Here is a 23,341-nt window from a genome sequence, read left to right as displayed (position 1 = left end):
CTTCTACTTTCTGTTTTTATAAATTCGACTACTCTAGATACCTCATGTAAGTGGAATTTGTCTTTTCATGACTGACTTATTTCATTAGCATAACATGCTTCAAGTTCATCCACATTGTAGCATGTGTTAAAATTTTCTTGCTTTTAAAGTCTGAATAGTATTCCATTTTATATATATATTCCACATTTTATCTATTCATCCATCAGTGAACACTTGTTAGGTACTGTGAATAATGCTGCAACAAATATGGGCATAGAACACATATCTAGTCATTTTTTATTGCATGCAAGACATTACTAATTTTACCCTGTTGCATGCTGGATTTTGTTGTATTCCTTTAATAATGGGACTTTTGCTCTAAGATGTGCACAAATGACTTGGCCTATGTTTGATAATATTTTAGGCCTAATTTTTAGTTTTGCTAGGCAGGTTCTAAATAATCTTTTCCTTGGAGCTAATTTGACTCTGGTACTGAAATAACATCCTTTTGAGGATTCTAAATGCCTCATGTATAGGAAGTCTTTTCACTTTCTCTAGTTGGAAAAATAAACTGAGTACTATGTTTGTTTTAAGAATGATTATGCCTACTGATTTCTGTTCATTCTGTAATTGGCCTTGGGCAATTTTCTCCCTCACAATTCCAAACCAGTACTTAGCCAAAACCTTTAGTATACCTCTGTGCAGATCTTTGAAACCTTCTCTTTATGGTGCTTCTTCCTCTCTATTATTTTGCCTCATAAATTCTAGCAGCCTCAGTGTTTCTGAATTCTGAACTTTGTCTCCCCAGTTTAGCGAACTGCAGCTTGGAAACTCACATTGGGAAGTAAGCTGGGCAATTATACGGCTCACTTTATTCATTTATCTTCTCTTAGTGATCACTAACCAGTTTTATAATTGTTTAAGATTGGAGGGTGTATTTTGTTCCTAGAAGTCTATCATGGCTGTTATCTATTCTTTTTAGGTCTAATTTCTTCCATTCAATATTATATCTGTGAAATTTATTTTTATTGTTACATATATAAGTAGTTTAAAATTTGCTGTGTAGTGTTCCATTGTGTAAATATCCCACAATTTAAAAGACCTTCTATATTTATTTTTTATTTTTAATCAATACATATTTATTGGGCATATGTGATATTTTGATATATGTATACAATGTGTAATGTGATCAAATCACAGTGTTTAGGATAGTCATCAATTCAAACATTTTTTCATTTCTTTGTGTTGGAAATATTTCAAATCTTTTCTAGCTGTTTTGAAATATACAATAAATTTTTGTTAACTATAGTCACCCTATTGTGTTATTGAATACTAGAACTTATTCATTCTATCTAATTGTGCTTTTTCTGAATCTATTGAGATGATTTTGTGGCTTTTGTCCATACAATGCAAAGTATCACTTTTATTTTTTGCATATGTTGAACCCTCCTTACATCCCTGGGATAAATTCCACTTGATCATGTTGAATAATCTTTTAAATGCGTCCTCAATTTATATTTTTATTTTTTCTATTACTGATGGATATTTAGATAATCTCTACTTTTTAGCTACTAAAAGGAAATCCGTTGTGAACATATTTGTACATGTCTTTGGTAGACATAAACCCAGGATTTGTTTTTGAAAAATAATTTCCTAAATCCTTTGGAAGATTGCATTTGTAGCAATAGCTGTTTAATCTATATGCATTTTTACCAATCATGAATTTTCTCTAGAAAGACCTTCACTTTGTAAATGGTTAATAGGAGTGAAGGGGGTCCATTCATCCAATATATTCTTGTACAATGTACCAGGAAGACTGTGTACTCTTATAAATGCCAACCTTAAAACTCAAAGATAATGCAAATAAAGACAAGGACTCTTTACTATGTAAATCTCCAGAGACACACACATATCACTACAAGGTAGTGTACATATACTGTATATCCTTGTGGAGACACTACTATATAGAATAGCACGACTTTGGTATAATTAAGATTTTCTATTGAATTGCTACTCTGTACCTTTGTAGCTACTTGTCCTTAAGCAAGTTATGTAATTACTTGTCTTAGTTTTCTTATTTAGAGAATAATATTAGTACAAATCTTACAAGTGTGAAGATTGAATGAGACAGCAGATGTTAAATACCCAGAGTAGTGAATTTTCCTGAGGAATTTGCTAAGTACTTTAAGGAAGGTCAGGACATAAAGCCTGGATGAGAAAGAAAGCATTCTCCCTAAGGGTGTGTGCATGAACAAAGGCATGAAAATGGCCATTTATTTGGCATCTTCCCGAAATGATGTACTGAAAAGTTTGACTAGAGCAGTGAATTTGTAAAAAATAGTAGCTATTGAACAATTTGGGTGGAGAGGCAGGTTGGGACCAAATTTAAACCTGCCAGGTTGAATGATTCAATGTTATCCTGCAAGGGAGTAATTTTTTTGTGCAGGCAAAGAAAGAATGCAAAAATGTTTGAGGGAAAGGCAGCTTGGCTATGCTGAAAAGTTTGAAGGGGGAGGAGACAAGAGGCACAGAAAATCTGTGGTTTTCATGGGTGAGTAGACTCTGTGGGATACTGTCGCACTTTCCAAAAGAAGATTCTATCGAACCAGTCAGGCAGACCTGTTCACTGTGCTCTTGTTGGTCCCCTGCTTTCGGTGATTTCCTTCCCTTTTCTCTCTGCCAACTCATGTTCCAATCTTCCTTCAGAACCTGGCTCAAGGTTCATCTCCACCAGGAGGCCTACTTGGTGTCTGGTCTATAACTGATTTTTAATCTGGGTCAATGATCTGGTAAAGAAAAATAGTCCCCCATTCTGACCTAGAGAAGTGACTGCTGAGAGATATGCCAAGTTTTGTAGACAGTGTTGAAAAACCACACCAATAGGGGTCAGATCAGCCACTCTCCAAAAGAAATCAGAGACTGAATCTGCTGGAAATAAAATCAACCCTTCCTCATTATGTTTTCCTCTTTGTGTACTTTTCCTGGGTTGATGCCCAGGTCTGGGAAGAGGAGAATGGATACAGCTCGGAGTGGGTTAGCTCTGAGTTCTTAGCATCTGTGTTCTTGGATCCCACAGCCTTTGGAGCAGGAGGTGGTCAGGTCAGACTGGTTATAAGATTTTTAATTAATGCACAGATTATGTCCAGTGTACAGGTCTATATACAATAGAAAACTTTGCATCACATTAATTTATAAAAATTATGAGACTGCTCTTAGCCTTGTGCTTATTTTGTGATTGCAGAGTAAAATAATTAGCTCTTTAACAGTTTTTAAGTTTGCAATTGGTTCAAATAACTTATTCAGTTCATTTCATGGTCATTTTGGTCAGTTTTCTTTCTATCAGTTTTATTTTATCATTTACATAAAACAAAATTAATTCTTTTTAAGGATATGGTTCAATGAGCTTCGATGAGTGTGTACAGTCACAAAACCACTGTCAGTGTCATTTTCATTATTCTTAAAACTTCCTTTATTCTCCTTTGCAGTAAATATCCTGCTTTAATTCCTATCCTCAGTCAATGATCTGATTTTTGCAACTATAGTTTTGTTTTTTTCCAGAATGCTATGTAAATCAAATCTGGTTTCTTTCATTTAGCCTGATGCTTTTGAGATTTGTCCCTGTTTCATTTATCAGTAATTTGTTTCTTTTTATTACTGAGTGGTATTCCACTGTAGGGATGTACAATAATTTGTTTATTAATTCACTAGTTGACGCATATTTGAGTCATTTCCAATTTTTGCTAAGAATAAAGTTTCTATAAACATTTGCATACAGGTCATTTTTTTTTTTTTTTTTTTGAGACAGAGTCTCGCTCTGTCGGCCAGGCTGGAGTGCAGTGGCATGATCTCTGCTCACTGCAACCTCCGTCTCCCAGGCTCAAGCAATTCTTCTGCCTCAGCCTCCCGAGTACCTGGGATTACAGGTTTGTGCCACCACGCCCGGCTAATTTTTGTATTTTTAGTAGAGATGGGGTTTCACCATGTTGGCCAGGCTGTTCTCGAACTCCTGACCTCAGGTAATCCACCCGTCTCAGCCTCCCAAAGTGCTGGGATTACAGGTGTGAACCACGGCGCCCAGCTGCATGCAGGTCTTTACATGGATATATATTTTCATTTCTCTACAGTCCCAGGAATGGGACTGCTGGGTCATGTGGTAAGTGTATGTTTAACTTCATCAGAAACTGCCACACTGTTACCCAAAGCAGCTGTGCCATTTTGCATTCTCACCAGCAAAGCATAAAACTTCCAATTTCTCTGTATCTTTACCACTACTTGGTATTGTCAGTCTTTTAAATTTTAGCTGTGTAGGCCGGGCACGGTGGCTCATGCCTGTAACCCCAGCACTTTGGGAGATCGAGGCGTGTGGATCACCTGAGGTCAGGAGTTTGAGACCAGCCTGGCCAACATGGCGAAACCTCTTCTCTACTAAGCATACAAAAATTAGCCAGGCATGGTGGTGCACGTCTGTAATCTCAGCTACTCGCAAAGCTGAGGCAGGAGAATGGCTTGAACCTGGAGGCGGAGGTTGTGGTGAGTTGAGATCGCCACTGCACTCCAGCCTGGGCGACACAGTGAGACTCCATCGCAAATAAATAAACAAATAAATGAATAATTAACTGTATTTAATGGCATTTCATTGTGACTTTAACTTACATTCCTCTAATAAATAATCATGTTAAGCCTCTTTTTCAGTGCTTATTTGACATGTATATTTTCTTTAGTGAGATGTATATTCAAACATTTTGCACTTTTTACTAATGGATTGTCTTATTGAATTTTGAGAGTTCTTTATATATTCTAAATATGTTCTTTATCAGGTATAAGTTTTGTTAAATTAGTAGACAAGCTACATATTTTAGCTACATATTTTAGCTTGTCTACTAATTTTCTTATGGTGTCTTTTGAAAAGCAGAAGTTTTAAATTTCGATAAATTTCAAGTTACCAGTTTTTTCTTTTATAGTTCATAATTTTTTGTCCTATATAAAAAATTTTTGCTTAACTCAAGATCATGAAGATTTTATCTTAGGTTCTACTTTAGGCATTTTATAGATTTAGATGTATATATTATTTTTAAATTTTATTTATTGTTTTATTTTTTTACTGTCATGGAAAATCAGGTTTTTATTTTTCCAAAAATTGCACCAAAGTAAAGCAAAGCTCTAGTTGATGTAGGTGTGTTGTGTAGGTATTAGCAGTAGCGCCCTCACCAAGCACTCATTGAATAGTAGCGCAACCCCAAGGGAGGAATAGTTAGCTCTATAAATCTTTAAATTCATGGCTATAATCCATTTCAAGGTAATTTTTGTGTAGGGTGCAAGGTAAAGGTTGAAGTTTTTTGTTTGTTTGTTTGTTTTTGTTTTGTTTTTTTTTCATGTGGCTATCAATCGTTTTAGAGGCTTTTGGCTTTAAAACACTATCCTATCCTCATTGAAATAACTTGGCTCCTGCAGTGCAAATCAATTGACTGTATATATGTAGGCCTATTACTGTTCCCATGGGTCGATATGACTATGCTTATGCCAATAATCTACCACACTGACTGATTACTGTAGCTTTGTAATAAGTCTGGAAGTCAGGTGGTATAATTCCTCCAAATTATTTTTCTTTTCCAAAACTGTTTATCCTAGGTCCTTTGCATTTCCATATAAATGTTAGAGTCAGTTTGTCAATTTCTAAAAACTTGCTGGAATTTTGCACGGGATTGCATTAAACCTATAGGTCAATTTGGGTAGAATTGCCTCAACAATACTGGGCCTTCTGATACACATACACAGTTTATCTTTACATTGACTTCAATCTTCTTTAATACCTTTCAGCAATATTTTGTAGTCTTCAGTGTATGAACTTCGGACACACTTTGTTAGATATATCATGAAATATTTTATAGTTTTGAGGCTATTTTAAATAATGTTTAAAAATTTTGGTTTTCAGTTATTCATTGCTATTATTTAGAAACACAAATAACTTTTATATGTTGACCTTGTAATTTCTAGGGCTGCTATCACAAACTGTCACAAACTGGAGGGCTTAAAACAACATAAATTTATTCTTTCACAGTTCTGAAAGGCTGGAAGTCCAGAATCAAAGTGCCAGCAAATATGGTTCTTTCTGGAGGCTCTGAGGAAAGCATGTCCCATGCCTCTCTCCTAGCCTCTGGTGGTTGTCAGCAATGCCTGACAGTCCTGTCTTGTAGCTGCATCATTCCAGTCTCTGCCTCTACTGCTACGTGGCATTCTCCCTCTGGGTTAGTCTCTGTGTCCAAATTTCCCTCTTCGTGTAAAAACGGCAGTCACCGAATTAAAGACTCACCCTGATCTAGTAAGTCTTCATCGTAACTCATTACATCTGCAAAGACCCTATTTTCAAATAAGGTCACATTCACAGGTACTGGAGGTGAGGACTTGAACATATATTTTGGGGAGACACAGTTCAACCCACAACACTTGTGTCCTGCAGCCTTGCTAAATTCACTTACTAGTTCTCGTATATTTTCCTGCAGATTATTTGGGATTTTCTATATGGATGATCAGTCAGTTCACTTTTGACAAAACACCAGAGCCACATACAAACAAAGGTTTCTCCATATTAACCACTTCTCTTGTGTTATTGCCATAGAGTTCGAGTTTTTTTTTTTTAAAATGTTTCTGTTGATTCCAATCTTGACTAATCATGTTGAGTCTCTTTTTCAGCACTTATTTGACATGTATATTTTCTTTGGTGAGATGTATATTCAAATATTTTGTACTTTTTGCTAATGGATTTTCTTATTGAATTTTGAAAGCTCTTTATATATTCTAAATATGTTCTTTATCAGGTATAAGTTTTGCCAATATTTTCTCCTAGTATGTAGCTTGTCAACTAATTTTCTTACAGTGTCTTCTGAAAAGCAGAAGCTTTAAATTTTGATAAATTTTAAGTTATCAGGTTTTTCTTTTATAGTTCATAATTTTTTTGTCCTATATAAAAAATCTTTACTTAACTCAAGATCACGAAGATTTTATCTTATGTTTTACTTTAGGCACTTTATAGTTTTAGCTCTATAAATATTTAAAAAATTTTTTTTTATTGTTTTCTTTATCATGGAAAATCTGGTTTTCATTTTTCCAAAAATAGCACCAAAGTAAAGTAAAGCTCTAGTTGATGGTGGTGTCTTGTGTAGGTGTTAGCAGTAGCACCCTCACTGTGCACTCATTGGACAGTAATAAACCTTAAGTTGACTTTTCTGAATTCTTTCAAGCTTCTCTTTATACTAGGTGCTGTCCATGTCATCACATGTTTTTCTAACTGTGTAGCAGAGTGGTGGATGAGAATGAAGTGAGTGAGGCATATGCTCCAGCTGCAAAACTTAAGGAGACACCAAGACTTTGGAAATCAAGATAAATAATACCTTTATGCAATATTTTAGAAGTAGACATTCACACAACAATCCATGATGAACAAAATATCAACAATATAAATAAAGATAGAGGATTTTGTCCTGCATTCACATGACCCTGCCTCACTCGCCTCACCCTAAATCTGGCCCTGCTGTCTTGACTGCTATCAGCTGCTCTTTCTGAATGTGATCAATGTCAGCGAAACAAATTATAAGGTGTTTAGCATGGCTTCAGGCACTAATTTTGCCAAGCTCAATACAAATCATTTTTCTCCTACTTTCACCTGATTTAATCCTGTGGTTCAGTTAGTTCTCAGTCTTCCAGTTCTCAGTCTTCCACTCTTTTTTAAAAATTATTATACTTTAAGTTCTAGGGTATATGTGCACAACGTGCAGGTTTGTTACATAGGTATACATGTGCCATGTTGGTTTGCTATACCCATTAACTGGTCATTTACGTTAGGTATTTCTCCTAATGCTATCCCTCCCCCTGCCCCCTACTCCATGGCAGGCCCCAGGGTGTCATGTTCCCCGCCCTGTGTCCGAGTGTTCTTGTTGTTCAATTCCCACCTACAAATGAGAACATGCGGTGTTTGGTTTTCTGTCCTTCTGATAGTTTACTCAGAATGATGGTTTCCAGCTGCATCCATGTCCCTGAAAAGGACATGAACTCATTCTTTTTATGGCTGCGTAGTATTCCATGGTGTATATGTGCCACTATCCAGAATCTACAAAGAACTTAAACAAATTTACAAGAAAAAAACAACCGCATCAAAAAGTGGACAAAGGATATGAACAGACACTTCTCAAAAGAAGACATTTATGTAGCCAACAGACACATGAAAAAATGCTCATCAACACTGGTCATCAGAGAAATGCAAATCAAAACCATAATGAGATACCATCTCACGCCAGTTAAAATGGCGATCATTAAAAAGTCAGGAAACAACAGATGCTGGAGAGGATGTGGAGAAATAGGAATGCTTTTACACTGTTGGTGGGAGTGTAGACTAGTTCAACCATTGTGGAAGACCGTGTGGTGATTCCTCAAGGATCTAGAACTAGAAATACTATTTGACCCAGTGATCCCATTACTGGGTATATATCCCAAGGATTATACTCTTCCATTTTTTAAAGAAATGATACCTGTTGTGATAGGTTACATGTACAAGCTTGGTTTCAGGTCAAAGTCACAATTTCAGAGCATATTCTGGATATATGCTGGATATATGAGAGTATATGTCCAATCCACAAGCCATACAGGAGAATTAGAATAGATTTACATACAAAAAGCTATCTACATTCTTTCTGCTCTGCTTGTCTAATTTCTACCATCACGTGCCCTGTCTCCCAGCTATGTTATTGTGCCAAAGGCAGAAAGCTGACCCACAGTGAGCCTGTTGCATTTTCTTGTCTTTTAATATGGAATCTGGTTTCAGAAATCATGTAGTAAGAACCGTGTGGAAAGGAATTGGAACATCCAAACTCCCAAGCTGTTTTGCACCCACATTCTAACTTGTGAACTGAGAAGCAGAGAAAGTTTATTAGCAAAGGGAGAAGTTTGATGCAGAGAGGCAAGGATGAGAGAGAGAGAGGTAGAGTCAGACTTGGCTTCCTAATGGTTTTCCAGTTCATACTTTCAATCTCTTCCTGAGATCCAACTCTATCCCTTCTTTTGAATTCTGTGAGATACCACATCATTCATGTAACAAACACCATGGCTCCACTTTTTTTCTTATACTTTGAATTTGCTTTCATTAGTCCAAATTAGAGAATCTTGGCTAATATGCTGTTTCCAACTTCCGAAATTAGATGTTTTATCCTCCCTGGGATTCTAAGGAAACTTTCGCAAACTGCTCTTTCCAGTGCTTTTCCCTTGTTAATAAAATCATTTCCTTTAGGAATACAGTTATTCTTTTCTTTTCTTATTTTTTAAAAAAACTTTATTTCCATTCTTCTTTCTTTTATACATTTCCCTGGTGATCCTCATGCTCACCTCATTTGCATGGTTCCCAAGTTTACTCTTCCATTATATTCTGTTTTTTCTTAGCATGTTTTTGGTCTATCCCATTGTTAGTGTTTATGAAGTATCTGCATTGTGTAAAAGATACAGAGTCAGATTTCTCTTATTTTCCACCCTATTCATTACCCAAGGTCCAATTTAAATATTATTTTCAACCATACTGCCAAAAGCAATCTACAAATTCAAGGCAATTACCATCAAAATACCACTGTCATTCTTCACAGAACTAGAAAAAACAATTCTAAAATTCATATAGAACCGAAAAAGAGCCTGCAATAGCCCAAGCATGACTGAACAAAAAGAACAAATCTGGAGGCATCACATTACCTGATTTTAAACTATACTATAAGGCCATAGTCACCAAAACAGCATGGTACTGATATAAAAATAGGAACATAGACCAATGGAACAGAATAGGGAACCCAGAAATAAACCCAAATACTTACAGCCAACTGATCTTCAACAAAGCAAACAAAAACATAAAGTGGGGAAAGGATGCCCTATTCAACAAATAGTGCTGGGATAATTGGCAAGCCATATGTAGGAGAATGAAACTGGATCCTCATCTCTCACCTTATACAAAAATCAACTCAAGCTGGATCAAGAACTTAAATCTAAGACCTGAGACTATAAAAATTCTAGAAGGTAACATCAGAAAAACCCTTCTAGCCATTGGCTTAGGCAAGGATTTCATGACCAGGAACCCAAAAGCAAATGCAATAAAAACAAAGATAAGGCTGGGCATGATGGCTCACACCTGTAATCCCAGCACTTTGGGAGACTGAGGCAGGCGGATCACCTGAGGTCATGAGTTCAAGACCAGCCTGGCCAACATGGTGAAAACCTGTCTCTACTAAAAATATACAAATTAGCCAGGCGTGGTGGCAGGTGCCTGTAATCCCAGGTACTTGGGAGGCTGAGGCAGGAGAATCGCTTCAACCTGGGAGGTGGAGGTTGCAGTGAGCTGAGATTGTGCCATTGCACTCCAGCCTGGGGGACAAGAGCGAGACTTCATCTCAACAAAACAAAACAAAACAAGAAACAAAGATAAATAGCCTGGGCTTAATTAAACTAAGGAGATTTTGCACAGCAAAAGGAATAGTCAGCAGAGTAAAAAGACAACCCACAGAGTGGGAGAAAATCTGCACAATCTGTACACCTGACAAAGGACTAATATCCAGAATCTACAACAAACTCAAAGAAATTAGCAAGAAATAAACAATCCCATCACAAAGTGGGCTAAGGACATGAATAGATAATTCTCAAAAGAAGATATATAAATGGTCAATACACATGTGAAAAAATGCTCAACATCACTAATGATCAGGGAAATGCAAACCAAAACCACAATGTGATACTACCTTACTCCTGCAAGTATGGCCATAATCAAAAAATCAAAAAATAATAGATGTTGGCAGGGATGCAACAGAGAGGGAACACTTCTACACTGCTGGTGGGAATGTAAACTAGTTCAACCATCATGGAAAACAGTGTGAAGATTCCTTAAAGTTCTAAAAGTAGAACTACCATTTGATCCAGCAATCCCACTACTGGGCGTCGACTCAAAGGAAAAGAAGTCATTATACGAAAAAGATATTTGCACACTCATGTTTATAGTGCATAATTCACAATTGCAAAAATGTGGGACCAACTCAAATGCTCATCAATCAACAAGTGGATAAAGAAACTGATATATATATATATACATCATATATGTGTATATATATGTATATATATACACACACATATATACACACACACACTCATAATAGAATATTACTCAGTCATAAAAGGAATAAATTATGGCATTTGCAGCAACCTGGATGACATTGGAGACTATTATTCTTGGTGAAGTAACTCAGGAATGGAAAACCAAACATCATATATTCTCACTCGTAAGTGGTAGCTAAGTTATGAGGATGCAAAGCCGTAAGAATGATACAATGGACCTTGGGGACTCAGGGGGAAAGGGTATAAAGGGGATGAGTGATAAAAGATTACAAATTGGGTGCAGTGTATACTGCTCAGGTGATGAGTGCACCAAAAATCTCACAAATCACCACTAAAGAACTTCGTCATGTAACCAAACACCACCGGTTCCCCAATGATCTATGGAAGTAAAAAATTAAAAAAAAAAAAAATCAGCTGGGCACAGTGGCTTACACCTGTAATCCCAGCACTTTGGGAGGCTGAGGTGGGTGGATCGCCTGAGGTCAAGAGTTTCAGATCAGCCTGGCCAACGTGGTGAAACCTCATCTCTACTAAAAATACAAAAATTAGCTGGATGTGGTGGTGGGTGCCTGTAATCTCAGCTACTTGGGAGGCTGAGGGAGAAGAATTGCTCGAACCTGGAGGCAGAGGTTGTAGTGAGCCAAGATAATGCCATTATACTCCAGCCTGGGCAACGAGCAAAACTCTGTCTCAAAAATAAATAAATAAATTAATTAAGTTTAAAAAATGATTTCCACTATGAGCCTGTCTCACCAATCTTTTTTTCCTTCGGAAAGAATATAGACAGCTTTTTGTATATAAATATATTTGAATTCTCCTCTATTATATCCCCCCAAGGCAAGGAATCATATGTTACTCATGCTTGCATTATGAGCACTTAACATATAGGAAGTGATGGGAAGGGCTGGTTGGATAAATTAGCGAATTAATGAAAAGGGTGGCCTACTTTGCCACATACGAAATTGGGGAACATACTTGATCCCAAATATCCCTTAAACATTAGGTTCTTCTGGTCTCTGCTATTCTAAGTCCCGTTCTTTTCTCATTTTGCCCTGTTTCCCCAGATGATCTCAGTTACTGCCATGACTTGAGTTACCATCTGCCATATGTGAGTCCATCCTGAGTCTATATTTTTAGTCCAGATTGTCTCCGGAAAGCTAGACCCATAATTCTAATTACTTATCAGGAAGCACCAGCAGGTGCTTCTGCAGGCACCTCAGACTCAGTTTAGTCTGCCAAATCCACCCACTTCATTCCATCCTCCCTCTCTTCCTTCTTTTTCTCCTTCTTCTCTGATGTTCCCTAAACAATGAATGGCAGCATTACTCTGTCAATTGCACAAACACCGGTGGATGGTTAACACAGAGCACATTGCCTGATGCCTAGTAAACACTCAATTAATATTTATTGAGTAAATAAATGCCACACACTAAAATGGTCAAATCAGTTGAAAATGATAGATTTGATGATTACATTCAGAAATAATCTTAGACTTAATAGTAAGAAGCTAGAATGAGAATAAGCCCTGGGAATTTCCTGTCTTTCACTTTTGCTGCCTTTGAAACATTAAGCAAATCAACATCGCTCATGAGGTCTGACTTGAAGATCAGACCTAGAGGCTTATTATTTGTGATCCTCCATGAAATGTCTGCAATGGTTTCCTTTAGACAAATGGGACTTTGTCATTATGCCCGATCATGGACAGTCTTTATACACACGCCAAGGTAAATTTTTCTGAGGTAAGCTTATAGGGATTGAGGATATACTGTGTATTATTCTATTGGGAATAAGGCTGATAACTAAATGTTCATTCTTCTATCCCAGGCTAATATTTGAGGCATCAGTGGCAGGGGAAACAGCATGAGCTTTGGACGTCACACTGGTTTGAGTCTGAATTCCAGCTCCTCCATTTACCAGCTTTGTGACTTTGAACAAGTTACTTAAGTTTCCTGAATCTCACTTTCATCTATAATATGGAGAAAATATTATGCATAGCATAGGGTTATTTGGAAGTAGATATGTAATAAGTTAAGCATAGTCTCTGAAACAAGGGTGCTCACTAAATGTGAGCTTTCTTCCCTTGCCTTGTTAGATGTGTGGTGATCTCTAATTTGGTTACTCAACTCACCTTGATTGTCAGTTTCCTCGTCAGTGAATGAAATAATTACACTATCCACAGAGTTGATGTGAGGACTGAGTGATAGTGTTTTAAAGTGACTATCACATGAAACATAGTGATTAATCACTACTAGATCCCTTTCTTTCTTCCTTCTCAGCAGGGCATGGGAAATGCCTGACCGTATTTTAAGTTTGTTGGAACTTCTAGGTGATCTAGCAAGATATGAACATGGAATATTGTTGCTTTGCTTGTGTGTATAATACAATACTGCTCAACAGAAATGATAAATAGAGGAATCTTGCCATCTTCTGTATGTGACAGTTGCATGCCCCAGCCGACATCATCAGATTTGCCTTGGGGTTTTTCATCAGGGTGCATGTAACCAATGGAAAAGGATGAATGCCTGAGAAGTCTTATTGGTTACTTGGGGGTGCCACGTCCTCTGACTGGTGTAAGCATCAGCCAATCCTCATCCACTTATTAACAGCACTTCCATTATTAATCAGGCAGCTGCTGACTTCAGCTAAATCAAGGTATCTTGCTCGACCCTGTGGACTACTCTCTATTCCTTCCTCCCTTCATTCTGCACAATAACCACTTCCCTACACCCCAACTATACGAATACCATTTTGTCAAGAACTGAGTCCATTCCCTTCAAACCCTTAGGACGTTGAGCTTTCTGCTGCTAGCAACTACAATAGTTACAGAAATGACTTATTTGTTTAGAAACACATGACTCTAGTAATGAGGAAGCCAGTATAACTTCAGTGAGTATGCCTTTATAATGATGTGAGTTGGGGAATAGGCATGTATGGAGGCCGGTTTCTGTAGCAGGTGCCACACATTGAGATGATAACCATTGTAAAAAGCTATTTTCCAGGACGGGTGGGGTAACAGATGAATCTCACCAAATCTCATTGGCTTTACTATTACAGAACCTGTCACTAATCAGCTTACCTTTAACTGGTTGCCTCAGAAGCCTTCCTGTTTGAAATGCTGTGGGTGTGGAAAGAATGGGGGCTGGTAGATGGAGTTTGACTAGTAAGAAGAGGGAGTGGAGCGGAGCCCATGGCAGCGGAGGCCATAGGGGGAGTTGCCATGTAAGAAACTTCTCGTATCTAGGAGCAAACGATTTATTACCCAAACCTCCCATTCGCTTGATAGATTGCTGTTGGCATCTGCGTTATTGGGAAAAAAAAAAAAAAGACCTTGCTTCTTAGAAAAAAAAATTGGTGAGACAAATACAGGACATTCAAATACAGCAGTGGGAAGGAAAAGAAAAGGGAAAATGCTTGGCAAGAATTCAGAGAGCGCGAGAGCCAATTGTCTTTATTGAAATGGCATTGAATTACAAACTCAAAGGAGGTAGTGGCGTCTCTTTTAGTAGAGAAATAAAAAACCATGCCATCCCTACCCAGTAAACTGTGTAGGGAAAACATTAACAACAACTCTATGCGAGGTAGTTTTGTTTCGTTTTTTTCTTTTCTTATCTCCAAACAAAGAGATCTGTGCTTGCTACCGAAACAGCCTAAATATACTGCCCACTACCCTGGTGGTTAAATCCCCTTCAAGAGGGTGACTGGACCAGGCCAACCCTCTGCCCCCAACCCCCTTCTGTTGGAGGCTCTCAGTCTGATATGTCCCGCCTCCCTGCCCCAGCAGAGCACGTTCCCCAAAGCCCCGCAGATGCAGCACGTTTCCAGAACGTGCACTTTCGCAATGGGCGGCATCTCTCGCTCTCTGATGAACGGTCAAAAATGAGATTCTGGATGAGAACAATTAGAAACTTTAATTACCCTCCAGGCATCTCACAATTATAAGCCACATTCTTATTTTTATAAGGAATTAGCTACAGATTGGATAGTGCTTGTCATGCTTTGAAACATTTCCTGTGTCTTTCTGGCATCACTCTGTTCTTGTTAGAATGCTGGCGCTTCTCACATCCCCACTACCGCGCGCCCCCCTGCTGCCCACCTCTCTCTGTCTCTCTGTATGTGTATGTATATGTATATGTATACGTATATGTGTATGTATATGTATACGTATATGTATATGTATATGTATATATGTATATGTATATTTTTGGGGGGCTTGCCAATTCCCGCACCTTCACATACATTACCCGTCCTTTCATCTCCAAGATGACCTGAAATGACCTTTTGCTTGGCACGAGACGTGATTCAACTGATAATAAAAGAGTTTGGGGGGAGGGTAGGGGCGGTGTCTGTCTGCGCCCGGCTGAGGAAGAGCCAGGAGGGGGGCGGAGAAGGGGGGGACCATATCCATTTAAAGACGAATGCCGCTGCTGCCTTTCGCTGTGCTATTTCCTGTAATTAATTTTCCACATATCACCTATTACACGAAAATAAAAGTTTTTTTTTTTTTTTTTAGGGCATACCACTCTCTTTGTTTAACCGGAGATCCTGGGCTGTTTAGACGCGGCGGCGGTGGGAGCGGAGGAGGGAGAGTGGGGTGGGGGGCAGGCCGGAGGAGGCTGGGTGTCCCCCCGCAGAGAGGCCCGAGCTCTCCGCCGGAATGTGGGGTCGGAACCCCGTAGCTTGCTTTCTTTCTGCCTGGGTGTTTGCTGCTGGGAGCTTCTTTTCAAAGCGACGGCGCCTGCTAAGGTTCCCGCACACAGTTCCCTTCCATTTTCCATCTGCAGCCTTTGAGGGGTGTGGGCTTTTCCCAAAGCCTTTATTTCTTTGTCGTTTTAGGAAACCTCAATTTTTTGCACTGACTCCAGAACTCCAAATGGATGCCGATAGCAAGTCTCATCGATCGTCCCCCTCCCCCTTCTTACATAGGGAGAAAAAAAAAGAACAAACTATTTATTTGGATACTCAGCGAGGTTGTGGGAGTTGCCACAGCAACAGCTCTGAACCTTGCACAGCAAAAGGCTCTTACTGTAGAGTGTCCTGCCTTCCAAAAGATCTCCTCTTTAAAGAAACACTGCTAGCGATACTATATCAGTTTGGTGTGTGTGTACATAGACAGATCATCGACACCATTTGAAGAGACAAAGGCAAGGGTTTACTTGGGTGGTTCATAAGATAATTTTAGTCAAGCTTGACCAGATGAGATGTGAGAAGAGAAAAATGGACTGTGAATTCACGTGGGGACCTGAGATTAGAGAACTTCCTGCCCAGAGTCTTGTGAAATGGTAGAAAGTATTCTAAAGGTGTCCTGTCCCTTCTGGAGGTCATAGCTTGCGTGTGAACTGGTGGGGGTGATTATGCAGGCTTCCTGTCACCCTCTTCTGCCCTTGTGGAAGGGATCTGAGACATGAGATAGATGCTGTGAGCTCAGAGACGTGAGGAACTCAGCTTCCTGGGTTCCAGGAAGAACTTCTTTTCCCTGAAGTGCCTCATAGGCTGGAAGTTCCATGAAAAGCAAGAGGTTGCTCCACAGTCCCAGTTTCATACCTTCTGGCTTTCCTCGGAAACCATGAAGTCATTAATGCCTCATAGATATTAATATTTGCTAGTCACTACAGACATAAAGGTACAATTAAAGACTGGTCCTTAGCCCCTGCCCTCAAGGAGCTTTCAGTCAAGATGTGGAATAGGCAAACAGATAAATACAGGGGAGAAGGAGTGACTACGGGGCTGCCAGATTCATTAAAGCCACAAGCATGATCCCCATTCATTTCTTAGTTCATGGGATGCCTGACAGAACGCCAATCAACATCCCTTTCCTTTCCTTCTTCGAAAGTGCCTCCTTATAGGAAAAATTGTCATTCTGGGCAGATGGGCGCCAGGAAGTTGGCCTTGAGAGTCACACTGTGGAAGGGCACTGCTATCATCTTCAGTGAAAACCTCAGCCCAATTTCCAACCTGCTGTAGAAAAGGAAAAATACTAATATTACTGAGTACCTTCCATGTGCCATACATGATGCTATTTATTATACTTATAATAAATAACACCTATAATAAATGCTATTTATTAAACCTATAGTAGTAAATGCTATTTTACACCTACAATAAACACTATTTATTATCCTGTTGAATCCTCATGCAGTCTTTCACATGTAGTACCTGGTTTTTTTCTGAGCCACAGAACATAGGAAATGGTTTGAGTGACTTGTTTTGTCAATTACCCCAAGGATGGTGCATAACTAATACCATTCTATATGATAGAAGAGAAATTGATTCCCTTTACACAATGAATGCTTGAAGGCATTAATTTTAATTCCCTCTCAGAGTCCCTGTTGAGAAAGTTATGAAGTATCCTAACTTAATAGACAAGAAAACAGAGACTCAGGGAAATTGCTCAAGATCACACAGCCAACAATGCCAACAATAATGGAAATTTCCTTTTTGACTCAAAAATGTATAATCTTTTGAGATAGCATGAATAGATGGCTCTATACTTCCATTTGACTATTTAAAAAAAAATAGAGGCTGGGTGTGGTGGCACTTTGGGAGGTTGAGGCAGGTAGATCATGAGGTCAGGAGTTCGAGACCAGCCAGGCCAACATGTGGAAACCCTGTCTCTACTAAAAATACAAAAATTAGCTGGTCATGGTGGCACATGCCTGTAATCCCAGCTACTTGGGAGGCTGAGGCAGGAAAATCACTTGAACCTGGGAGGTAAAGGTTGCAGTGAGCCAAGATCACACCACTGCACTCCATCATGGGCCACAGAGTGAGACTCTGTCTCAGTAAGTAAATAAATAGAAAGTTAAGGTTAGAATTTTCAGTGACTGACAGTCATACTGACTTAAAGAGTTAGTTTGATTAGAAGCTCTACAAAGACAAGAACTGAGTCTTTTTTTCTTCAATAATATCTTTCTTGGAATTATCTGTCCAATTAGGCAAATATTATCACTAAGAAAGCCATCATTCATAGCAAAGGGAACCCCTTGCTTTTAATAACTCAAACCATTGCCACTCAGCCTGACCACTTACCAGACTTAACCTCACATAACTTTTAAAATCAAACATATCTTCAAAGACTGGAGACATTTGTCACTGAAATCAAAGAACAAGCCTTTAGCTCTAGGGCCATTGCAAAAGAAGAGCTAGTTAACTCTTGCTCGCAATAGTGACCTGTTTGGCAAAGGTGAGCGCTTTTAAAAGCATCAGAGTCATTTGTGAGAGTTTTTCTATGACCTCTTCTTTTGTACAGTAAGTTCTCAGTTCAGACCCTGCATCCTTGGGCAAATTACTCAACCTCTCTATTCCCCTCCCTCCCTCCCTCCCTCCCTCCCTCCCTCCCTCCCTCCCTCCCTCCCTTCCTTCCTTCCTTCCTTCCTTCCTTCCTTCCTTCCTTCCTTCCTTCCTTCCTTCCTTTCTTTCTTTCTTTCGATAGGGGCTTGCTCTGTCACCCAGGCTGGAGTATAGTGGCACAATCATGGCTCACTTCAACCTTGAACTCTTGGGCTCAAGTGATCCTCCCGCTTCAGCCTCCTGAGTATGTGGAGCTACAGGCATGCACCACCATACCTTGCTAATTTTTAAAAGTTTTTTGTAGAGATGGGTCTCACTGTGTTGCCAAGGCTGGTCCCAAACTCCTAGCCCGAAGCAATCTTCCCATCTCAGCCTCCCAAAGTGTTGAGATTACTGGCATGGGCCACCTCGCCCATCTGACCCCATTATTCCTTAATTTCACATGAAAAGTGGAGGAATAGTAGCATTTATGACATAGGATTGTGGTAAGGATTACCCTGAGATTAAGCATGTACAGCATTTAGCACAGTACCTGGCTCATATGAAATACTATTTATTATGCTATGATTATGCTAATTATTATCATCACTTTTATTTATATTAGAATTGATTGATTAAAATGGATAGTTGACAGTTTCTTTCCCATGCCATGGGTGGACCCTAAGCTATATTGTGAAGCTGGTAAGTCTTTTCTTTTTCAACTCTCTGTTTTTCTCTCACCATGTCACTCCTCTTATTTTTAAACATCCATTTATCCTGGCATTCCCTTTCTTCCTTCCCTAGCCTGCTCAAACAAAACAAAAAAATCTTGTTCTGAAAATGGCTCTGTGATTAATCATTTACACTAGGGATCAGCAAGATATTTCTAGAAAGAGGCAGATAGTAAGTATTTCAGGCTTTGCAGGCTGTACAGTCTCTGTTGCAACGGCTCGTCTCTGATGTTGCAGTGCAAAACCAGTCATGGCCAATATATACATGAAAGAGGGGGACATGTTCTGATAAAACTTTATCTATGGACACTGAAATTAGTTGAATTTCTTGGAATGTTTACATGTCACAAAATATTATTCTTTTATTTTTTTCAAGCATTTGTAAATATAAAAAACATCCCTGCCTGTATTGATGCATATATTGCCGACCCCCAATGTATACTTGACCATGAGTTCAATCACTATGACATGCTCAGGAATATTGCATTTTATATTTTCAAGTTCCATAAGAATATACAGGAAACTCTACTTCGGGGGCAGTGGCATGAATAGTGTATGTGCTAATGGCAGCCTCCTCCCTTGGCTCTCTTTGGAAAGGAAACCTGGCAGAGTGTGACCCAGGTTGGCCAACTGAAGATATTCATTTACTGGAAAACATCCAGGCATTTGGGAAGAGGCAGCAAAAAGAGCACTATTTGTGATGTCGAACTTGGCTTCAATCAAATTTGGATTCTAACCCCTTAGTGGTTTTTTGATTTGTGCAAGTCACTTAAAGTCCTTACACTTCAATTTTCCTAACTATAAAAGTAGAAATAATCATGCCTGTCTCGAAGAGTATGAGACTGAATTATATGTAGTCACTCTATGTGACAATGTATATTAAGAGGATGACAATTACAACATGGTGGACATTTCATAAATGCTTGAAGAGAATTAACAGGCACTCAGCTCATGTTTCCTTCAATCATTTATCGGTGGGGGAAGGAGGGTTCAATCTTTGCTGTTGTGAAATACAAGAATAGGAAGGTTGGACATGATGGTACTTCTGGTATTTAAAAAAAGGTTCTCTGACCTTTTGTGGGGACTAGTGAGAAGACAGGACATTTTTGGCACAGAAAAAAATAGACCTTTAACCCAAGTGAAATGCAATCTTGTACTGCAGAAGCAGTGGCTCTGCCATCAGGTTAGGGCTCAGATCAAGATGACACTGATTTATGAAAGGACAATCAAAGTGTCAGTGCTATTTCTGGACTGGTGTCTTCAGGTAGGCGTCCATTATTACTCATGTAGGCACCAAGGGAAAACTTTCTCTTCACCTTCTGAAGGTTCGCCGAAAAATCAACCGAAAACATGCAGATTAATACGAGAAAAGACATCCAAATTTATTACTGTGCACATGGAGGAGAACAATGGAGTGATTACTTCAGTAGGGTAGAGAAGCTTATATATGATACCATCTTGAGATTACAGAAAGAATGGGGGCTTGGATCATGGCAAGACAGGTTATGGGAGGGGGAAAAGAGGAGGCCTGGCTAGCAAAGGTGGTCTTGTTATGTAGATGAAATCTCACAGGTAGCAACCCTTAGAGAAAAATAGATGGTGAATGTTTCTTTCAGACCTTTAAAGGCATTAGACTCTCTGTTAACTTTTCTCAGATCAGGCAAGGGAAGACCATCAGAGAAAGACTGCCTGCATCAGTGGAGATTTTCTCTACAAGTGTAAATCTCACTCACAAAAGGCAACTTTGCAGGGCTACTCCTATTTGCAGGCCCTCTGAACAGCCATCTCAAAATATGTTAAAGAAATATATTTTGGGGTGAAATACTTTAATTTTCTTCACTTGGTTCCCACATGAATCAGGGCTTTAGAAAGTGAATCAGGACTCCTTGAGAAGGTCTGTTTGTGTAGATGAGGGAGCTGTTTCCACATGTGCGTGTGTGTGTGTGTGAGAGAGAGAAAGAGAGAGAGAGAGGGAAAAGCATACTTTTCTACTCGCTGATCAATCTTACGGATGAAGAAAAACAGAAGCAGTGTGGCCTGGAAGTTTAGAAATACAGTGGAGGCAGCCCATTCTAAAGATGGTACTCTTTCACAGTACCAGGCCCTGAACTGAGGAAAAAAGACTCCTTGTGTCTTGAGGGAGCTTACAGGTGCACATTTTTAAATATATGACAATTGAGGTTAATTTGTATTAAAATAATTTACGTAATATTTCTGATAAATAGATGATTTTTAATATAATTAAAGAAATTGACCTTGAGCATACAAAAAATGTTTTTTCTCTCTGATTTTATCGACATGTAAATATGATGTAAGCACAATTTTTATTGAAGATAAGATCTGGGTTTAGTTTCTCATGATTTAAGATTTTCTTAAAGTTAAAAAATTTCTACATAAATTATATGAGTTCAGTAAGTTATTTCTACAAATTGGTTAAGAAGTAAAAGAATAGTGAATAATATTTAACTATATGAACTTGTATGAATGCATATCTTTCAAAAAGGGTTAAGCTTGTGAATTCTTGTAATGCTGCAAATTGTATGGACATAATATATTAGCTTACGTTGTAATTTCCAGATCTTTAGCCAACCTTAGACTAATATTCAATTGAATTAATACATAAACTTTGGATATATGGGCAATTTATAACTGAGACAAATATGCAAATATTAGTTACTAAATATAGTTTTAATTTCCCCTGCTCTTTATTTTATATATGTAAATGACTCTAGCTTAACAGGGTATGCAAATGTCTTTAAGTGATACAATATATATGCTTATTTTTTCACTTTAAAATTTGTTAAAATAATATAAATGCTTGTGGGAAAAATTAACTGGATTGTTTTTGTTTCCTGTCTCAGGTCTAGAAAAACAAAAGCTGCTTACAATTTGAATTGTTGAGACAATATTAGGTACAATAATTTTGGAGAAATATGAATATACCAGATAATAAATGTGGTTTATTTGCTTTTTAAGAAAATTGTTACAGTTTATTAGTATGGTAAATTCAATTATATATATATTCACACACCCTTACATACATACATGCATCGTTTTTTTTGATATGCTAAGAAAGTTAAAAAGTTTAATGAAATAATCTATTTTCACAGTTAAGTATTTGCATAAGTCTAAATACATACATATAAAGGTGTATTAAGATTAATTCAGAATATTGAAAATTAAAAAAATGTAATTTTAAGGCAAACCCTAAATGTAAAAGGTCTGAGGAAGGCAAAATTTGTTTGCTCAAGTTGGTAATGCTAGCGTGAGTTTGAAGGAAACAATGATTTAAAAAAGAAAATCATATACAAAATTGACTCCATGCTAATGGATTTATTCCAAAAATAAAAAGAAAGGAAAGGCTCATGAATCCTCTACTGCAAGTTGTTGTATGGATGACTGTCTCTGTCTGTTTGGGCTGCTATAGCAAAATATCATAGACAGAGGGACTTTATAGTCCTGGAGTCCTAATGCAGTGTCTGGTGAGGGCCCTCTTCTCTCTGTATTCCCATGTATCAAAAAGAGATCATCCCTCTATGTCTCTTCTTACAAAGGCACTAATCCAATCATGAGACTTCTACTCTCATGACCTAATTATGTCCCAAAGACCTCCAAATACCATTACCCTGGGAATTAGGGCTTAAACATATGCATCTTAGGGGAACATGAACATCCAGTTCATAGCAATAATAATATATATACAAAGTGTAAAATGAGGATTTGGGCTTTCTTTAGGAAAAAATGACCAAATTATTCTGCGTCTAGATAACAGAGGTTTTATAAGTCACAAAAAAGATTCTATTAAATCTTGAAACTTTTGGAATATTTTGAATTGCTTTGACAGAAAGTTCCCTTTTTTGTTGACACAAATTAAGTTTTTTAGTAATCATTGTTACTTTTTCTTGTGAGTTAAAAACATTTCTTTATAACTATTTTTTTGTCTTTGAATATCCTGACATATTTCTATTTTGTTGCCTTTGATACCTCTTCTTGACTTTCCATTTCTAAGGTAAAATCACCAAATCAAAGCAATTAAACTGTTGAGATACAGTTTAAACAAAATTTATCTTTGGGTTTCATGGTACGACCACTAAGTAGCACAAAGACTGACTCCTTCACCTTATGAAAGAAAGGGTGTTAGAAAAAGAGCTTGCCTTTATAACCAAGCTTTTTAAGAAATAGAGCATGGGAAAGATTTAGGCAACGATAGTGTATATTTGGAGACCGTTTCCCTT

At 38.1% G+C, this 23,341-nt stretch overlaps 1 non-coding gene across 1 annotated transcript; it reads right to left on the bottom strand.

Moving 5' to 3' along the window:
- Positions 1 to 5,105: 5,105 nt before the first annotated feature.
- On the bottom strand, positions 5,106 to 5,231 carry LOC114672544 (U4atac minor spliceosomal RNA). The gene has a single exon (XR_003722951.2). It is a non-coding gene; the product is annotated as a U4atac minor spliceosomal RNA (small nuclear RNA).
- Positions 5,232 to 23,341: the final 18,110 nt, after the last annotated feature.

This window comes from Macaca mulatta, chromosome 14, assembly GCF_049350105.2.
Source record: "Macaca mulatta isolate MMU2019108-1 chromosome 14, T2T-MMU8v2.0, whole genome shotgun sequence".
Classification (NCBI taxonomy): Eukaryota; Metazoa; Chordata; class Mammalia; order Primates; family Cercopithecidae; genus Macaca; species Macaca mulatta.
The sequence above is the reverse complement of the archived record's forward strand: the minus strand, read 5'-3'. Positions and strand labels throughout refer to the sequence as shown.